At 36.6% G+C, this 15,815-nt stretch overlaps 1 long non-coding RNA gene across 1 annotated transcript; it reads right to left on the bottom strand.

The window, feature by feature from the left end:
- Positions 1-473: 473 nt before the first annotated feature.
- Positions 474-1,367, bottom strand: LOC148872882 (uncharacterized). Its single transcript, XR_016106608.1, has 2 exons — positions 1,087-1,367; positions 474-989 (listed from the first exon to the last, which is right to left on the bottom strand). It is a non-coding gene; the product is annotated as an uncharacterized LOC148872882 (long non-coding RNA).
- Between the last annotated feature and the right edge of the window lie 14,448 nt (positions 1,368-15,815).

The following is a 15,815-nucleotide window of genomic DNA, read 5'->3' as shown; positions in this document are numbered from 1 at the left end:
CGACTATGAGGGTGTTTGGTTCCGTGGGCATTTATTCAATAAATGCTACCACATAAGCACCACTTCAGCAGTTTCCCTCTCATGCTCTTTCTTATGCATTGAGAATGATAAAAGTGGACTTCGGTTTCTATACACATCTACTGTTTAGGGAAATTATTTTTTTAAACTTCTACAAACGATTAGTCATTTTTTCACTATTACGTTGGTGTGGTGCCTAGTGGCATGCCTAATTGTTATAAACGGTTACCTTTCTCGATTTTGCAAACAAATAAATCACTCTTGCATTTAGTGAGTTAAAGGCTCGGCCTTGGTTGTAATGCCTCGGCACGGGTCCCGTCATTGAGGCCATGGGTGAAATATTGAAAATACCCCCTCGAGGCCTATGAAAAGATAAGGAATTAAGGATACCCTCTGAGGACCGAGGTGACTACATGTGAGATGCAGATTGGTGTGGATGATATTTGCTGTATCACTTTTTTTGGTACTGTAATTGCTTATTTATTGTGGTATCAACGATTACATCTAATTCAAATTTCAAACAAGCTAGAGTACAGTTCTCTTAATAATACATGCAGCTTTGAAGCAGAAAAAAGAAAACAGTTGAATAAATGAGGAAAATTATTCTCATAAAGCAGAGAATAGAATCTCATCAATTCACCGCAACTCAACTGTCATCCCTACTTCGTGATGATCCATCTGCTTGCTAATCGCAGCGTGAGCTTCCTCACTGCTAGCTGCTTCCCTCGATAATAGCGTTATGCTGGGAAGGGTTGCCTTTATCTATCTCCGGCTTGTTGGGTTTGGCCATGAGAACACTGTTCGTCTGAGGAGGGTCACCTTTACTTATCGGCGGTGCAGACCTGGAAAGAATATTGATCCCGGACGGTTTGCCGGAACCTGTCTTCTTTGTCACCTTTTTGGCCTTGAGAGTGGAGTTGGTCTGAGGGGGATCGCCTCTGTCGATTGGTGGCTTCCTGGGTCTCTTCCTCCTGTCAAAACAATGAGAAAAAGCAAGCTGATCAGAACAAAAGACTAGTTTTAATGATTCATATACAGAAAACTAAACGTTTAGAATAATAAACTTACCTAAGTAGAGAGCTTTGTTGATTTGTGGTTTTCAGGTTTGGCATTTGAGACGGGTTTCTGGTAATCACAATTGGAGCCGTGAGAGGGAGTACTCTTGTTTGCGTGCACAGTTATGATGATGATTGATCGTCTTAATTTCAGTCTTGCCGGGTGCTAGCTTCTCAATCAGGTAGAGTTATATATAGATGAATAATGGGTTCTTCCTGAGTCAGTGAAACCGTGTTTGATTAATTGATTCTACTTTCTGTTTCGATGTATTGGAGTTTGTGGGCTTGAAATTTGATTCAAGACTGGAGTTACAGAGTCAATTTAAAGAAGGAGAAAAGGTTGATTTGGACAAACTGGTGGAAGAGATGAATCAGTCTAACACCCTGCCACTTGCATATAAAGTAATAAAACGACAAATGATGACAATTTGCAATTCATTAGAGAGTTTTTGATTTGGTGACGCTCATCATGATCAGTTGTTTTTTATTAATTAATAAAAATTAATCTATCTGGACTTAGTAATTTATTAATGCTGACTAATCCATATAAAATAATAGGTTTTTAATATAATGGTGGAATTTTAACGGTCATAACGGTGGACCTAAAGGTGTAAATTAGGGCGGCAGACTGATCCGACACGATCATCTGGGCCGTGCTGGGCATGGAGTTTTAAGTTTATAGGCGGGATAGACTGTCAATGAATCGAGACTAGGGCATGGGGTTTTAGGTCCATAAACCGGGATAAGCTGTCAATGAATCGAGACTGGGTCGGAACAGGGTAGAATCAGTTCTAATCTGATGGACCAAATGATAATAAACTTGCTGAAAATGCTATATATTTATATTATATATATATAATATCAATATATATTTATCTAACAAATGTGATGAACGAAATCAAATATTGGAACATACAGTTTTTTTCATTATTTTAAAATATCTGTGTGTGTGAGAAAGAAAGGATATGGTATTTCTACAACGCATACCGGTATGGATATGGTATTAGGCTAAATCCAATCCTCCTTGACCCTAATATTGTTAGAAAGCATCTGAATTCTATCTAATTGTTAAATTTAACAATATTTTAAATTTTATGTGTGAAGAATAATTGATAGTTTGTGTTTTTATATGCCTAATTAATCAATGATTGGAAATTTGATTGTTTGTTTATATAATTTTACTTATTTATTGGTTATATATAGAAAGAAATAATAGGAAATTAGATGTTTATAGGGTCGAGGAAAGTTTTGCATTTTCATCTACAAGAGGGTTTGAATTCTTAAAATCCAACCCGCTACGAGTTATGGAAAAGGTATGGGTTGAGAGGTTTAGGGAGGCAAGTAGGACACAGTTGATATGTCATATGCCATGTACTTTATTCTTTCTGATGTTACCGAAGATGATAGAGAGGATGATTTGAGAATTTCTGAGATATCTTGGCCAAGGTCCCACTTATAAGCACCAAAAGATGTCAAATGCTAACTCCAGGGTGTGAACCTAGGGGCCAGAGACTTTGACGGTTAACTTAACCAAGGTAATGAGGGAGCCAAGGTGCCAATGTGAGCAAACAATAGCAAGGGAGTGAGAAAGCAATCAGTCCCAATTTATAGATGAGGCTCCATTCATGATGACGTTATGCTCAAAGTGTAACGGCTCCAAATGTTGGGTCGATGGTAGGCTTGTAAATGGTATTCTAAAATTTAAATTCGAATCGAATTTAGATAGTTCTAGCGGGGACCCGTGTGATGCACAAGATTTGTCAAGGAAAAATAATCATATTAATAAATAGTTATTTTTTAATATCATCCATTAGTGTTTTATTTTTTATTTTATTTTATTAATCATTAAATATTATAATTAAATTAATATATAAATTAACTTGTTTAGTAATAATTATATTAATTTAAGTCCAAGCTCAAGGTTTAAGATTATGAAATAAATCCTCATCTCCAATATTTCTACCCCCATCCTTGGTTGGATATCATTATCAATCCCCATCCCTACCAAGGCAATACCCATCCTCAATTTCATCGGGTCAGGGAAGTTGAGTATTCGATGGGATGGGAAACATTGTCGTCCCTATTCACATTTAAATCTTATTAATTGGTTAATTGTCATGAAACTATAATTCAAAACCTAATAAATTAAATTAAATTTTAGCAAATTTTTTTCTAGAAACTATTAAAATTTAAGAAAATTAATAAAAAATAGTAGTTTATAAAATAATAATAAAAAGTAAAAAAAATACTAAAAGAAATAAAATAAACCATTTGTGTTCCATATAAAGCTATAAAATTTAATTAAAAAATTAAAATTAATAATGACCTAATTATAAATGTCTTATGACTCCTACTCAGGGATGATCATTTATAACTTAGACTACACCTGACTAAACCAACAAATTTTTGGGCTCAAGCAACTATTTTCTTCTGAGCTAGGTATAGCTTAAATCTACCTGAACCCCATACAATGTAGATAGTAGGATCATAAACGGATTGGATTTTGATTAGAACCAATTGCATCCACATCCGAATTGGATTATGAAATCTATATCCACATTTGCATCTTCACATTTAATCTACAACCATCTTATTGTGTTTAAAATGACAATAAAAATAAAAAAGTTAAAAAAACAATTATTTTTAAAAGTATATATGTATAATAAATGTATATAAGTATAAAATGTTATTTTTGGTTCATTTGGAGTTGGAATTGGAATCAACTAACATTTTTATTATTTTATTAGTACTTTTTAATTTTAATTTTATTAGTATTTAATATTTAATATCTTAGTATTTAGAATGAATATTTTATATTAATATTTCATTTGTAATTATTAATATTAATATTTTTATTTTATTATTTATTTATTACTTAGTTAGTAGTAATATTATTATAACAAATTATTATTATTATTATTAATTAATTAATATCATTGTTTTCTATTATTATTTTAGTAATACTTTATTATAGTACTATTATTTTATCATTATCTTATTATAAAGGTAATAATGTTTATTATTATGTTAATATTACAGTTTTAGGGGACTTGTATCATGAGTTCTTTAGTCCCTAAGGGTGGCCTAAAATACCCAAATGTCCTTACATCACCCATCTCTCTCTTTAATAATATAAGTGCTCTCTCTCTCTCTCATACACACACACACACACACACACACACACACACATTAATACTCTTTCTTAATTGTTTCTCTTTTGTAATATAATCTCTCTCTATCTATCCCTGTTTCTCTCTCTCTTTAATAATATAATATCTTGGTAATAGTGTGCAACTTTAAATATTAATGATATACAACTTTGTTAATGGCATAATTATTATTATTTTATATTTAAAAAATAAGAAAAAATACAAAAAAAGGGGAAAATAGATAAATTTATACCTATGTTGATTTTTATAAGCACAAATATAATTATTATTTTATATTTTTAATAAATTGTTATTTTATTATTTTTATAATTTTATAATTTTTATTATTAATTATCCTATTAATATTAATTATACTAATTTTTATAAATGGCCATCCCTAAGTACAAATTAATACTAACTTTTAATAGTTGCTAGTTAAAAACTTGCTAAATTTTAATATTTGTATTAACTTTAGCAACTTTTATTAATTATAGTTATTGGGTTTTAAATTATATAATAATAATAATAATAATAATAATAATAATAATAATAATAATAATAATAATAATAATAATAATAATTTTTGTCGTTGTTATTGTTGTTGTTGTATGTCGTGTGTCACACTTTACAGGTTTCTAGATAGACCCGTTTAGCTTGTTTTCTTCATATCAGTGATAAAATGGGTTCTACATTTTAAAATTTTATTAACTTTTTATTTTTATATCAACTTTAATAGGCCTTCTATTTTATATAAGTCTCTTGTGTAGTATGGGCACTATGCACAACAAAGGTCTCAACTCATAAAAATTATTAATCTTAATAATATTAATTAATTAATTAATTAAAAATATATTAATATAAAGTCATCTAATAAAATAAAAATGAATAACAAAACAAAGTACAACATTAGAACATGGGTTCTATTTGCAATATATCAAACCCATATTTCAATCATAATATTATTAAAACTATCAATTAGTATTTTTAGTATTTAAATTTCTTATTTTTATTGTTGTTTATTAAGTTTGGTTTTTAAGTGAAATTGAAATGTTTTTAATTTTATTGATGGAATTTTATTTAAATTTCTTATTATTGAGTTTGATTTTTATCAGTGTTTTTAATTTTTACTAAGTTTTGTTAATATTTTCTTGTTTTAAATGGAAGTTTAGTGGATTTTTGAATTATTTTTTTAAATAATATTTTTTACTTTTGTTGTTTGATGTTTTATCATTTAACCTCAACCTATTTATATTATTTGACTTATTAATATTTTACTTTATTATATTGTATTTGTATTATCACTCTCTCTATTAGTCTATTCAAAATAAACAATGATTACTTTCTTATATTTTTAAAACAAAAGAAAATAGGGAAAATGCAAAAAAATGAGAGATTTTTGGACTGCAATCCCCCTCATAAATCTTTTTTGCAGCCCCCTCCTAGTCTACTAGTAGCCCCCCTATAAACCACATCCAACCCATGATTTGGCATCAATCCATGGGTAGGGTTCAGTCCACCCCAAGGAAATCCTAGCTTCACCTAGGGGTGGACTGAAAGATAAAACAATATTCATTTCACTGCAGAGCTTAACCCCAATGCAGACTTCTGAATTCGATGCTGAGCTATAAACATTCAAAATGTCAAAAAGCCCCACTTTATACACCAATGCTTGCTCGTGAATTGGCATCAATGCTGAGACTATACTCTGGTCTCTGGGCCTAGAAATTCTGACCTGGGCTGAATTAAATTTTAAATTTTAAAGATGGTTAAAAAATAAAATAATATTCATTTCATTCTCTTGATTGAGTCTTGAATCTCATCGTCTCTCATCTCTCTCGTTTTCTCACTTTCAACTTCAAGTTTCAAACCTTAACCTAGTTAAAGAATAAATAAAGGATAAAAAACTAAACTGATTGAGAATGATCCGATGGGGTAAAGAACCATTCAAACCCTGTGTATTTATAGATGAAGAAGTACAATTTGAGTACAACACTTAATTGGAGAGAGTCAGATAACATTGAACTCTATCAGATAAAGTTTATCCTATGTTTAAACTCTATCTAATAGGATTTATCTTAATCTAGATAGAGTTAGATCTATAGATGGAGATCTATCTGATGATGTGGCAGTAGGGTTATCCTCAATACGCCCCCTTAAGTGAATGGACATTGGGTGCACATGCGGTTTGTGCATAATGGATGAAAACCGAGGAGAAGCCAACGGTTTGGTGAAGATGTTAGCTAGCTGATCCAATGATTGAACGTGGTGAAGTTGGAGAGACTTCTTGAGAAGATGACCCCGTAGGAAGTGAAAATAAACTTCTATATGATGGGTCCAAGCATGAAAGATTGGATGAGCAGCAAGATAACATGCTTTGACATTATCATAGTAAAGCGATGGAGTTGATGGAAGTCGGATTCCGAGATCCTTTAGGAGAGATTGCAACCAAATTAATTCGGTAGCAATATTTGCAAGAGACCTGAACTCTGCTTCTGTACTTGATCTAGCAATTGTCTGCTGCTTTTTAGCACTCCAGCTCACTAGATGAGAACCAAGATAAACATAGTAGCTACTAGAGGACCGATGGTCATCAGGGCACCCAACCCAATCAACATCGTAGAAAGCCATTAGACTGGAGGTGGACTGAGAGGAAAAGAATAAAGTGTGATCTAGGGTATACTTGAGATACCAAAGAATACGCTTAACTGCCACCCAATGTTCATCTGTGGGATTATGTAAGAACTGACAAGCCTTGCTGACTGCAAAATTGATGTCAAGGCGAGTGAGAGTGAGATACTGCAACCCTCCCACAATACTCCTGTACTAAGACAGGTTAGAAATAGGTGACCCATGAAGTGTAGAAAGTTTAACACTCACCGTCATAGGAGTAGAGAGGTTTCGCACCATCAAGACCAGCACGACGAAAAAGATCAATAACATACCGGTGTTGACAAAGATAAAGTTCAATGTGATCCCTGTGAGCTTCAATACCTAAAAAATAGTGTAGGTCACCAAGGTCCTTGAGTTGAAACATTTGACTTAGTTTGGTAATCACAGATTTGATAATATCCGAGGAAGTGTTGGTGAGTATAACATCATCCACATACAATAACAAGTATATACGGTGAGCACCATGAAAATAAATAAAAGAGGGGGATCACATCTAGAAGTACGAAGTCCCAGTTCAACTTCAACAAGCTTAGAGCTAAGGCGTGAGAACCAAGCTCGAGGAGCCTATCGAAGCCCACAGAGGGCTTTGGATAGCTTACACACATGGTTGGGCCGATCTGCATCCTCAAAGCCCTCAGGCTGTCGCATATAAATGTTCTCAGTGACAAGACCATTGAGAAAGGCATTATTGAAGTCTAGTTTCCGAATAACCCATTGATGGAGAACTACAAGAGAGAGGATAGTACGAATGGTGGTGGGTTTAACAATTGGGCTAAAAGTGTCAAAAAAATCCACACCAAGGATTTGCGTAAAACCCTAAACAATAAGCCGAACTTTATAGTGATCTACAGATCTATTGGGTTTCCTTTTGATCTTATACACCCATTTAGAACCGATCACATTCATCGGAGAAAGATATGGAATGAGATCCCAAGTCTTGTTCTGAACAAGAGCCTGAAACTCTTTGGACATCACATCACACCAATGACGATGTTTAGAGGCTTGGGAATAAGTTTTGGCTTCAGATTCAGTAGCAGCAACAGAAGCAATATAGCAAAGGGGAAGATGGTGCCGAGTAGCCAGAGAGGCTTCAGAGCGCATGGACCTGGTAACCATAGTATGAGTGCATCAAACGGAAGGCGTCTAAGATGACGCCTTTTATGTCTATTGTATGGTCATAGGAAAGGATAACATGCATCTGAAGTGGAAGTAGGGTCAACACTTTCAACAACATTATTATTGCTGGTATCTGATCTGGATACGTTAGTCCCGGAAGGCGTCTAAGATGACGTCGGAGCTGCAGAAACAGATTCTGGAGATGATATCGGTGGTGTCAACCCAAGAAACAATTCTTCATCAAAAATAACATCTCGACAAATGTAGAGTCGACCTGCCTTGATATCAGAGCAATGATAACCCTTTGTGAGAGGTGTTGTTCCCCAAAAAATGTAGAGAGAGGATCTGTACTCCATTTTATGTCTATTGTATGGTCATAGGAAAGGATAACATGCATAGCCAAAGGTGCAAAGCAAAGAATAATCTAGTGTGTGCTAAAACAAAATTTCATATGGTGACTTGCCTTGAAGAGTCGGAGAAGGGATGCGGTTAATCAAGAAAACCGTAGTTTCAACTGCACCAGACCAAAATTTTGGGGAAGAAAGGCGGCGGCCAGTAAGGTGAGTGTGGCTAAGAGTCAAGATATTGTGAAAGTCTTTTGTATTCCCCTCCCCAATCAGATTGTACATATTTAAATTTTTTATCAAATAAAAGTTCAATATGTTGTTTAAATTTGAGAAAAATATCAAATACATCAGATTTTTGTCACATAGGAAAAATCCAAGAAAATTTAGAAAAGGCATAAAAAATTAACACATAATATTTAAAACCACTATTTGACTCAACCGGGGTTGGCCCCGATACATCTAAATAGATCAGTTCTAAAGGATGTTTGTAAGAGGATAACGAACTAGGGAGGGGAAGACGATGAATTTTGCTTAAATTGACATTAATGACAAACTAAAAAATTAAACAAACCATTGTACGGAAGACCAAACTAAGACAACACTTACCGAACTGCCTTAATTGAAGCATGCCCAAGCCGATGATGCCAAACTCGAACTAATGTTTTCTTGCCAAGAAACACAGTACTTCTGGAGGACGAAGAAATGGATGCTATAGTAGGAAATTGATAGAGTCCACCTTTACTAGGCCCGGGGAGTAGAACTCTACCTGTATGGTCCTTCAAGAGAAAATAACCAATATTTTTTTTTTATTTCCAAACCTACGCCATTACCAGCTTTCACATGGTCAGACTCTCCATAGTCTGATCGAATCTGCAGATTGTCTAGAGTGGATTGTGCGACTGCTAGGAGTGCTATGAGTTATTTTTATTGCTTGAAACAAAATTGGCAAAAGCTCCATCGTCAAATTTAACATAATGATTTTCCTTGAGCCAAGATTCATGATTGAGTAATTAGCCAATAACATTAGCAATTCTTTATCTATCAAAATCAGGTCTATTAGCGATAGCAGTAATAATGGACTCATATTCAGATCTAAGTCTGCTCAAAATACACATAACAAGATCTTGTCAAGAAATGGGTTCAGAGACAACGAAAAGGTTGTCAACAATACCTTTAGCCTTTTGTATGCATTCAGAAATAGAAAGGGTACCTTTCTTGATACTCTAGAGTTGTCTCTTCAATTGTAAAATTCTAGAGCGATAGTGGGAAGCAAATGACTCCTCCAATGCACTCCAAACTTCAGTGGATGAGGACATAACTACGACCTGAGCGAGTATACTCTTAGTAAGGGATGAAATGATCCAGTTGAGTACTAGTTGATCCAGTTGGTACCAATGGTCGAATGCTGGGTTGATAATCTTCCTTGATGGATCCTTAGGATCATCGATTTCTTTAGGAGGGGAAGGGGTTTTTCCTTCCACTACTCCCATGAGTTTGTGAGTACGGAGAGTGGGAAGAAGTTGTGCACGCCATAAGAGGTAGTTGTCATTGTTCAACTTGATTGAGAGATAGTGAGAGACATTTGGAATTGATCCTGGCATACCAGTTGTAGACGCTGGTGTCAACGACCCTAAGTTGTTGATCTCTCCTCTTGTCGAGCTGTTGAATGAAGCCATGAGAATGTGGGTCTGATACCAAGTTAAAGAACAAATAAAGGATAGAAAACTAAACTGATTGAGAATGATTCGATGGGGTAGAGAATCATTCGAACCCTGTGCATTTATAGGTGAAGAAGTACAGTTTGAGTACAACACTGGAGAGAGTCAGATAACACTGAACTCTACCAGATAAAGTTTATCTTAGGTTTGAACTCTATCCGATAAGATTTATCTTAGTCTAGATAGAGTTACATCTGTAGATGGAGATCTATTTGATGACATGGTAGTATCTAATGATGTGGCAGTAGGGTTATCTTCAGTAAACCCTAACCCTTCCTTTGTCGTTGCGCCCGAGCAACCACCATCACCGATTCGACATTCAAATACCAGTCACCGGCCAAGTGGCCACCGCCTTTGCCTCTCATAGTCTCATCCTCTACTATGTCTCTCCTTATCGGCACCTTCGCTGCCACCTAAACAACCATCATCACCGATGACGACGTTAGTGATTTAGCGCTCGAGCACCGATCACTGACCACTGCCTCTCAAGTCTCATCTCATCCTCTGTTTCTTCTCTGTAACTCAGGACATTCTCCGCACTAAAGAATAATTGCAAGGATCGTCATTCAAAAGAATGGTATTCTCTGCCTTTCAATGGAGCAAACTGCCCATATATATACAAATACATCAAGAATAAAAATAGCAAGAATAAAAATTAGTAAAACTAAAAATTAGCAACTTCCTAAAAGTCTATATGCACAAAATTAGCAACTTCCTGAAACTCTACCTTCCTAAAAGTCCATATGCACAAAATCTTTCTAAATATCTTACAATATCTCTATTACTCCCCCTCAAGTTGGAGCATGTAGGTCACGTATGCCTAACTTGCGAAGAAGAAAATCAAACTATCGTTGGCCAAGTGCCTTTGTCAAAATGCCTGCTAATTGATTATAAGTCCGTACATGAGTAGTCTCAATAGTCCGGTCTTGCAAGGCATCACGAACAAAGTGACAATCAACCTCTATATATTTGGTGCACTCATGAAACACCGGATTAGCTACAATAAAAATAGCGAAACAACTATCACAATGCAATTTCAAAGGTCTGGGATGTTCCACCCCAAGGTCACATAGAACACTCTTCAACCACTTCAGTTCACACGTTGCGGCAGCCAGGGACCTGTACTCTGCTTCTGCAGATGAACGTGAGACGGTATGTTGTTTTTTGGTTTTCCAGGAAATAATAGACCGTCCAAGCATCACAAAGTACGCAGTCAAAGAGCGTCGTGTCAAAGGACAACTAGCCTAGTCGGAGTCACAATAAGCATACAGTCTGAGATCACTATTGGTGCTCAAAATGATACCTTGGCCCGGATTCCCTTTGAGGTGTTGGACCACTCGTAGAGCTGCATTCCAATGTTCTTGTCATGGTTGTTGCATAAATTGAGCCAATATATGCACAGAATAGCAAAGCTCTAGCCGTGTTATAGTAAGATAGATTAATCTCCCGACTAGACGTCGATATTTTTCTGGGTCATCAACCAACTTCCCATTGGCCAGTGCGAGTCGATGATTTTGTTCCATGGGAAGATGAGCATGTTTAGCTCCTAGCAATCATGTTTCTGAAATAATATCTAGTGCATACTTTCATTGACAGAGATAGATGCCCTCATCTCCTCTAGCAACTTCAATGCCAAAAAAATACTTCAGCATCCCAAGGTCCTTCATGTGAAAGCACCGACTCAAATACTGTTTGAATTGATGTATCATCTCTCCATTGTTTCCTCCCACAACAAGATCGTCCACATACAGCAAAACACATAGTGTAGCTCCATCCTTATGGTAAGTGAATAAAGAATAATCTGAGTGTGATTGAGTAAATCCATACATCTTCAAGGTCGTGCCCAATTTGGAAAACCAGTTTCTGGGTGCCTGTCGTAATCCGTATAAAGATTTGCGTAAGCGACATATCTTTCCTGAATGTGTAGATGAGAAATCGAGCGCGTGCAACATTCAGGATATGGCGATGCTTGCATTCCACCCTGCCTTTTTGCTGAGGTGTCCCAACACATGATGTTTGGTGAATAATGCCATGAATATCACAATAATTACTCAAGGCTACAAATTCCAACCCATTATCACTCCTTATTACCCGAACCTTACTGTCAAATTGGGTCATTACCATGGCACAAAATTTCACAATGTTAGCACTAACTTCACTCTTTTTTGCCATCAAATAAATCCACACTGCCCGTGAGTAATCATCAACGATGGTCAAAAAGTATATAGCACCACATGAAGTAGGAGTATGGTATGGTCCCCAAAAATCACAATGAATCAAGGCAAAAGGTGTAGAAGCTTTATTATGGCTCAAAGGAAACACATCATGGGTTTGTTTAGCTCTTAAACAAATATCACATAACTCACTCTGTGTTTCTCGACTAGCAATTTTATTTTTAAAAGTAGGAAGTAGATTAACAACTCGTTTTGAGGGGTGTCCCATTCTCCTGTGCCACAGTTCATATGAGTCCATTTTCGCCAGCCTGCATGCACCAGTCCTTGCCACACAGCACCAAAGATAGACCCCATCATGCTTCTTACCCACACCAATCACTGTCCTCGAAGTGGGGTCCTGCATTACACATAATTTTTCAGAAAACGTGACTGTACATTTTAACAACCTCCTTTGCTTGCAAACTACCAATCTGGGTAGCCTACAAGCTAAAAACATTCGAGCACCTCCTGTCCAATCTTTCCACAATGAGAGCACATCTTCTCATCCTTGTTCGTAGCTTTGGTTCTATTTCCAGTTTGGACAGCAAATCCAACAACCTCTCCTCATTCTTCACGTGCTCGAGCCACCATTTTGTGTCGTTCCTCTTGCACAATTATTGCATATATTCGATTCAATGAAAGTAAAGGATCTATACTTAAAATATTTGACCTAACAGTGCCATAAACTGCACTGTCAAGGCCCATGAGAAATTGATGAATTTTCTCATTTTCCCGCTCCAACGCTAGTTCGGTTGCCGCTCCACACTTGCATCCACTACACATGCATTGTGGGTTCTTCACATACCCAGCCAACTCCTCCCACATGGTCTTCATCTTCCCATAATATGCAGATATGGTCATGCCTTCTTGTTTGCAATTGGCCAAGTCACTCTTTAATTGGTGAATTCGCAGATCATTCCCAATGGCGAACCGTTCCGGAAGATCCTCCCAAAGTTCCTTTGTTGTCTCCATATAGGAGATCGTAGACCGGAGTCCAGGTTCTATGGTATTGAATATCCATGCTACCAACATGGAATTCACACTATACCAGTCTTCTAATTCGCTGGAATCATCACCAGGTTTCGTCACATTACCTTCAAGAAAAGCCGATTTCTTCTTGGCCCAAAACACGTTCTTCATGGCTTTGGCCCATTTATCATAGTTATTGCCTTTCAAGATGATAGGTGTCACGATCAAGCCGGAATTGTCCTGCAAACCAAGATGGTAAGGAGATTTCGAATCAGCCATAGTGTAAGTGATACCATAAAGAATAATTGCAAGGATCATCGTTCAAAAGAATGGTAATTCTCTGCCTTTCAATGGGGCAAACTGCTCATATATATACAAATACATCAACAATAAAAATTAGTAAGACTAAAAATTAGCAACTTACTAAAATTCTATATACCCAAAATTAGCAACTTACTTTAAACTCTACATTCTTAGGACAAAATCTTTATAAATATCTTACAATATCTTACGACAGTCACCTTGAGAGTGACTGTTGACCAGCATCACCAGTCACCACTGTTGTGTCAGTCGCATTAGCGGAACACGTCGTTGCACTTGGCCCACCTCCGGATTCAAATTAATCAAATGAAATATTCGATTTAATAATTGAAATCGAATTCAAATAGGGATTTTTGATATCCATCGAATATCAAATATTCGATTTAATAGTTGTTTTAAGGATGCTAAGACCACATACATGACTGAGTGTTCTTGCATTTAATGACCTCAAGGGCTTGGTCACAGTTGTAACGCCTCAACACTGGTCCGCACGGGTCCTGTCATTGAGCTCAAAACTACACCTCGAGGCCTGTGAAAAGACATACCCTCTGAGGTGATCACCACATGTAAGATGCAGATTGATGTGGATGATATTTGCTATATCACTTTCTTTGGTACTGTAATTGCACTTACTAATTGCTAGAGTACAGTTCTCTTGATAATACATGCAGCTTTGAAGCAGAAAAGGAGAAAACAGTTGAATAAACGAGGGAAATTCTCAAAAAGCAGAGAATAGAATCTCATCAATTAATTCACTCAACACTCAGCAACTCAACTGTCATCCCTACTTCGTGATGATCCATCGGCTTGCTAATCGCAGCGTGAGCTTCCTCACTGCTAGCTGCTTCCCTCGATAATAGCGTTATGCTGGGAAGCGTTGCCTTAATCTATCTCAGGCTTGTTGGGTTTGGCCATGAGAACACTGTTCGTCTGAGGAGGGTCACCTTTACTTATCGGCGGTGGTGCAGTCCTGGAAAGAATATTGTTTCCGGAAGGTGTGCCGGAATCTGTCTTCTTTGTCACCTGTTTGGCCTTGAGAGTAGAGTTGGTCTGAGGGGGATCGCCTCTGTCGATTGGTGGCTTTCTGGGTCTCTTCCTCCTGTCAAAACAATGGGAAAGAGAGCTGATCAGAACAAAAAGACCAGTTTTATTTATACATATTTAGAAAACTGAAGTATAGAGAATAATGAACTTACGTAAGTAGAGAGCTTTGTTGATTCGTGGTTTTCAGGTTTGGCATTTGAGGCGAGTTTCTGGTCATCACCATTGGAGCCGTGAGAGGGAGTACTCTTGTCTGCATGCATAGTGGTGAAGATGATCGATCGTCTTAATTTCAAAGTCTTGCTGGGTGCTAGCTTCTCAATCAGGTAGAGCTATATATAGATGAATAATGGGTTCTTTCCTGAGTCAGTGAAACCGTGTTTGATTAATTGATTCTACTTTAAAAGTCTTGTGGGCTGGAATTACAGATTAACAGAGTCAATACAAAGGAGGAGGAAAGGTTGACTTGGCCAAACTGGGGGCAAGAGATGAATCAGTCTAGCTAATATCCTGTCAACTTGCACATAAACTGAATCCAAAAATTCATTAGAGAGTTTTTGATTGAGTGATGTTGATCATGAAGTCATGATCAATTGTTTATGGTTAATTAATACTAATACTTAAGCTTATCTGGACTTAGTAATTTATTAATGTTGGTCTATTGACTTGTCCATGTTAAAATGACAGCTTTCTATAAGGTTTCGTTTGGTTTGTGGAAAAATTTGTGTGGGACGGGAAAAAAATGGGATCGAATGGGAAAATGTAAAAATTTAACTTTTAATTGTTTGGTTTTATGTAGGAAAATAGTAGAAAAATTCCCATCACAAAACAGAGTTCTCAGAGGTTCAATCCGCAGTGGCAGAAGGTAGAAGGGCAAACCTAGCAGCGGTGGTGGTGGTGATTACCAGCAATGGTGGTGGCGGTGGTTACCAGCAGCGGTGGTGCAGTAGCGGCAATGGTTACCAGAAGGGAAGGAGAAAGTGAAGATGGTGGCGGCAGAAGGTAGAAGGGAAAACCCAGCAGCGGTGGTGGTTTCCAGAAGGGAAGGAGAAAGTGAGAAGGTGGGGCAAAGGATGAGGATGATGAAACTCGAGTTTTCTCGAGTTTTTCCACCGAGGTTGCACTATTTTGGTGTGAGCCCGATTACACAATTTTGGGATCTCGCATCCTAGTTTTTTCTCATCCCATCCCCCTATTT

This window comes from Nelumbo lutea, chromosome 2 (genome assembly GCF_056320005.1).
Source record: "Nelumbo lutea isolate HS-2025 chromosome 2, American lotus-T2T, whole genome shotgun sequence".
NCBI classification, from domain to species: Eukaryota; Viridiplantae; Streptophyta; class Magnoliopsida; order Proteales; family Nelumbonaceae; genus Nelumbo; species Nelumbo lutea.
This window is presented reverse-complemented; position numbering and strand designations above follow the sequence as displayed.